General features: G+C 35.3%; 2 non-coding genes across 2 annotated transcripts; both read right to left on the bottom strand.

Annotated features, from left to right (window-relative positions):
- Positions 1 to 4,323: 4,323 nt before the first annotated feature.
- Positions 4,324 to 4,409, bottom strand: LOC121993304. The gene has a single exon (XR_006115171.1). It is a non-coding gene; the product is annotated as a small nucleolar RNA SNORD24 (small nucleolar RNA).
- A 239-nt stretch (positions 4,410 to 4,648) lies between these two features.
- Positions 4,649 to 4,727, bottom strand: LOC121994971. The gene has a single exon (XR_006115823.1). It is a non-coding gene; the product is annotated as a small nucleolar RNA R12 (small nucleolar RNA).
- Positions 4,728 to 5,987: the final 1,260 nt, after the last annotated feature.

The following is a 5,987-nucleotide window of genomic DNA, read 5'->3' as shown; positions in this document are numbered from 1 at the left end:
GTTAATACATTCTTTCCATGCATTTTTTTTAGATACCGACGTGCTTCACATACCTATAGCATACATTCTCATAGATTGATCCCACTTAGGAACATACATTTTAGCATACATATTGATTAGTACAATGAGGACGTGCATTTTGTTATCGCTTGAGTGTAGGGATCGGTTAATCACTTAGTGAGAGTGTAGGGCTCATTTGAATATGCATTTTAAGCTCATAGTCATCATACATGTAGATAGGGTACCATCAGGCCCACTGAGTAAAGAGATGGCATCTAGCATTTGCATGTAATTTTATGAGGTCTCTATCCACTATCCACACCGGACATTTTGGTACGCCACATAGGGTCTGTCGATAATACACATTCTCTCTATTACATAATATATAGAATTGGGGCACTACTCTAGCTGACACCTCGTCAAGCTAGAGTATAACCTCAATACAAAAAATTAAAAATCAAAATAAAATTATACTAATACCTAATTCAGAGTTTGTAGTGGCATGAGAGACATATAGAGGGGCCCAAGATATGACATCACGCTACACAATCACAGTGGAAGGATACCTCCCCATTAGATACACCCAGATGCAAATGCTTTGGATGCGGTGACACCTCTTCATAGCTAGTTGGAGTGGGCATGCAAATGGATTACTGGACCAGGACGCAGATGGGATGCAGGACACCTCGAGGAACATTGAGACGACATGGATGGAGCTTTACTAGAGACTACCACATGTATAGAGAGTGTCGCGTGAGTGAGGAGAGCGAAGAGGGGAGGATACATCAAAGGGAGATATGATGGGGAAGGTGAGGATTGTATATGGGAGAGACAATGTGAGGTAACAGTGATGTATAGATGAATAGATCCACCTTGGAATGGTCTATCTAGTCCGTAGAAAATAGCTTACGATAAAGACATTGTAAATCCGTTTATGACTGAGATTTTGCCAAAAAACCTATGAGGGTGAATAAACTAACCAAAAAGGTCTATCTAGTCTGTAATACACAGCTCGTAGTAAGGACACTCTGAATTCGTTCATGGTTGGGGTTTTGCCAAAAAAAGCTCAAGAGGGTGAATAGACTCATCAGAAAGGTATATCTAGTCTGCAGTAAATGGCTCACAATAAAGATACGTCAAATCCGTTGATATCTGGTCACTTGCTAAAAGTGACTCCAGAGGTTTGGAGACGAGACATCAAATAATCCTGAGCTCATGAAAACAAGAGGTTTGACAGAGATGATGTAAAGCCATAGGCAACTCATGGACACTGGGTGCAGATGGAAATTGATTATGCTGGGCTATAGGTAGTATGGACAGTGACAGACTACATGGCGGATGGTTTATGTCACATGATGATGGACGATGTTGATCAATACCTCATCTTCGATGTCTCATATGGAGGGTGAGTAGATGATCGACATGCAATACACAGAGATAGATGGTACCCGAGTGAGCACATATATGCTATCATGATTTTCTTTCCAGATCTAAGAGTTCATCGGACATGACATAAGGGTCTCCATAGTTATTTTTGTATGATTATGCACATTTTGATAATATATATTTATTTAATCTTTCATTAAAAAAAGAGACAGAGAGAGCGTTATATGCACTCGAACCTGATGCGCAATTTTAAGGAGACCCCGTCACTGTCCTGTAGATAATAACTTGATCCCTCAAATTCTAAGTATTCACAGAGTTGAGAAGAGAAGAGTAATATCGATTCCTTTAAGAAAGATAGTAGCCTGATCCAAGTGAGAAAATAGTTTGATCCCTCAACTCTTGAATACCCACGAAGTCAGGGAGAAAAAATAATATGCTTGATCCATTTGAAAAATGACTCAATTTCGCTGAGGGAGAGAATAACTCGATCCATCTACTCCCAAATATCCGTAGAAGTCGGAGAGAGAATAGCCCGGTCCCTCGACCCCCAAATACCTGCAGAGTTGGAGAGAGAAAATAATATGATAATACTTGACTTCACTGAAAAGGATATAATAACTCAGTCCTGCTGAGAGAATACCTCAATCCCTCGACTCTCAAGTGTTCACGGAGTCGGGAAGAGAATATAATAAACTCAATCTCACTAATGGAGGGAATAACTAAATCCCGCGACTCCCATGTGATCATGAAGCGAGAAGAGAATAATTCACTCAATCTCGCTAAGGGAGAGAATATAATAGAGTCAATCCCGCGACTCCCGAATGCCCATAGAGTCGGGAAGAGAATATGATAAACTCGATTCCGCTGAGATAGAGAATAGTAAGCTCGACCTCTCAACTCCCAAGTGCTTGTAAAATCGAGGTAGACTCAATCCCGTGTCCCCAAGCATATGCGGAGTCGAGGGGAGAATAATAATAAGAAATCCAGCTCAACGTTGAAAGCGAACAATAAGTCAATTCATAAAAATGACATCAATCGACTGACTGAGGTATATATAAAACCTAACATGGAATTTGATAAAATCTAGATCTCATGTGCTGATCGAAAATATAGAGAGCAAGGATCGAAAATTCATGGACTTCTAGCACAGTGTTGAATGAAAATAAAGTGGCAGCAATGGATTTATTGAAATCCTCTGATGCCATGACGAGGGTAGCAGATCTTTTGGTATCATTGATGGAATAAAATCAACGGGACCAAGAGAAAGATGGGAATAAGTTGTCTTTGATATTAATCAGATCCCAGAATCTCAAAAAAAAAAAAAAAAAAAAATGAGAGTGAGCTGGAAAAAGAAAGTGAGATGGAGGGAAAATATAAGAGATAACATTGAAGTGTTGATCAATTTGATTTATAGACTGTAATGCAAGGGAGAATAAGGATTCCCCTCCAATCTTTCAAACTTATCTTACAGTTTATTTGAACACTTTTTTTCTTACATCAAATATACATAGGCATCCTCAGAGATAGTTCTTTGGTGTTGATAAGATGTGCTTTAAGTTTAAAAATGGCCAGACTGTTCAAAACTTCAATCACCATATTGAACTAATTTCCAAGCTGAAGTATTTTCAACTTTGTGCCCTCGGTCATTGCTTCGATTAGTACCTCGATGATTCAAGTGTAGACAGATTACATCTCATTTTTGAATACGTCACAAATGGAACATTAAGAAGCAACATATCAGGTAAGAAAGCAAATTGGTGGAGGGAATCTCTATCACCAGCTTTGTATTTTATAAGACATTCTTAACAAGAAATCAAAGTCTCACTCATTGTACCAATTCTTTTCCTCTCAAACGGATAGCCGAGGCAAACATGGATGCAGAGGAATTCAGCAGCCACCAGCGTTGTTTAAGGGTGCCAATTTTTGCGTGGTGGTATTATACCCAGCTAGTTTAATAACCAACCGAAGATTACTAATGCATTGTTCGATCAGAATCTTGTTGCAAAACTTAGCAGCTATAATCTTCCAGTACTGCCAAAAAAAGAAAAACATTGGTAAAAATCATATATTTTGCCCTTTTGACTTGTGTTGATTATCAATAGAGTTTGTCTAAGATCCTTTTTGTCGTACCAATGTCAGAATTGCCTGAAAATTTTTCAAATGGGGAAAGGTCTGTTGAGAGCTTTCTGGAATTGAACTGTGCATTTAAAATGCCAGAAAGCATTTCAGTTGATGAAGCGGTTAGGAGAAGCATTGTAGATCATAAGCCAACGATGGTTAGCCTCCTTCAACCCGCTTATTTCTTTTCTGGACGATAAAAAACACCCACAGGAATTAAGTAGGAACCTCTTGTCCTGGTACCCTCCTAATTCACTCTGTAATAGCACATCAGACAGTAGTCAAATTCCAACCACAATTGACTACAATTTCTCTTATATCTAAATCGTAATTTGAATAAGAACCGGCCGCCTGATGTGGAAGGGTCGCCAGGTGCCAAGAAAAGAAGACAGTCCTGACCAAAATTGCAACCTAGATAAAAAGATAAACCCAAAAAAGATCACAGGATCCAATAAGCCAATTACAGAATAGACCAAAAGGGAACCAGAACAAGAGGTCCAAAAGATCTTTCCACAGGAATAGCTCCAAGCATCACACTTGTGCCCGATTTAAAATTACTTTTAGTGAGACAAATAAATTGTAAACTATAAAACCAAATCCAATATGTATATCAACAAAATTTAAAATTTAAATATTATTAATATTTATTTTTAAAAGAGATTAATCCATTAACTAGTTTCAATCAAAACATGAGTAAAATAAAATAAAATAAAATAAAATGTTTCATTCGAAATAAGAAGATTATGTCTATAATGCTTTACAACTTGAAATCAAAAATAAAAAAAACTTAGTTATTTCATTCGAAATAAGAAAGGAAATAGCCTCAGAGATCTTGGTGGATAAGGATCATCACATAGGGGTTTATCCCATCAAGAATAGCAAATAATGTTATTACTTCAAAGGCTAAGGAGCATTGTCTTGAAAAATATAAGGAAAAATCCTTGAACTGGACAAAAACAAAAAACAAAACCATTAAAAGCATTACCTAGTTAAAGATCAACAAATAAAGTTCATCCCATCAAAGAGAATCCATTCTTGTACTCATATTACAGGATCAAAAATCATTATTTTTCTTTAAAAGGAGCAAATCCTTTTAGAAATTAACAAAATCAGAAAACAAATGAACTTACTGTGAGAGAGCATGATATGTCAGAAGTAGCTGGTTAAGATATCATCTTTATAAATCAATGGGAATCCGTCTGATTCTTTTCATCATCCAACATCATGCAGGAAACGGATCAAAATTGAATTTACATGAATACAGATCTAGAATCGACATCAATCAAACGTTATCCGTTAAAAAGAAATATAGACGCGAAATTCAATTTTTTTTTAAAACTGAGGTGTCAAAGGGGAGAAGAAATGTATCAACCTTGTCACCGAAAAATCTTAGAAGCATAAGAAGATCATCGGAGCTAAAAGGATGAAATGAATCTGGCCTAAGGATAGATTCCTTGCTGCAGCATAAAACAAGCAGCAAACAATTGCAATATTAGGCCTTCGAATCGACTTTAAATAAACTCAAAAAACAAAAGCAATCAGACATCCCCGAAAAATCAACCAAGTTAGACGAAGAGTTAAAACAAGGAATGAAAGAACAGCGAAAATCAACCAAGTTAGACGAAGAGTTAAAACAAGGAATGAAAGAACAGCGAGAGATCTGCGTGATGCGGCAGACGAATACCTTAAACCCTAAACCCTCTTCCTTGATGGAGTGTTTTTATAGCGGGATTGATGTTTCTGGTACTCCGCGATGTATGATAAGACTCCAGAACCTGCCCAAAATTATAGACCGCGGCAAGTGTCCCACGTGCACAGTTAGTAGAGCTCATTTATATTTATTAATAAAAAATCTAAAAAAAAAAACTTGAGTCCAAAATTATACAAATTAAATTAAATTTTTAAAAAAAAATTAATATTGATCTTTAATTAATATTTTTTGAATCTATTATATTATACTATCCAATTATTTAATTTATTCAAGCCATCGAATTACATTTAAATTTTTAAAAAAATAAATCATATTTTATCTCATTTTTATTAATATTTAAATTATTAAATCATGTATTTGTTAAAAAAAAAAAAAGTCACACTGGAATCACACATTTAAAATTTTAAAAAAAATAAGCTCATTTAAAATCTTTAAAAAAATAATTCATTATAATGGATTTTTAAAAGTATTGTTTCTCCCTTTCTAAAAAAATAAAAATAAAATAAAATCTTATAACCATTAAATATAAGATGAAACCAAGATTTGAAAACTAGCTATACTAACGGAAATTGTATGAATATAATAATTTTGATTTGAAAGCTAAATCAATTTAAACTAAAACTAATGCACTCCGAAAGTCACTTGTATTCATTATGTCCTCGAATCTTAATTCCACGACTTAGATGGTATGACATGGATTTTTAAAATTTATGCAACTTAGTATCATTATAACACAATTTACTATTAAGTTAAGTCTCATATTCACTCATAA

The sequence above is a fragment of the Zingiber officinale genome, chromosome 1B (assembly GCF_018446385.1).
Source record: "Zingiber officinale cultivar Zhangliang chromosome 1B, Zo_v1.1, whole genome shotgun sequence".
Taxonomy (NCBI): domain Eukaryota; kingdom Viridiplantae; phylum Streptophyta; class Magnoliopsida; order Zingiberales; family Zingiberaceae; genus Zingiber; species Zingiber officinale.
The sequence above is the reverse complement of the archived record's forward strand: the minus strand, read 5'-3'. Positions and strand labels throughout refer to the sequence as shown.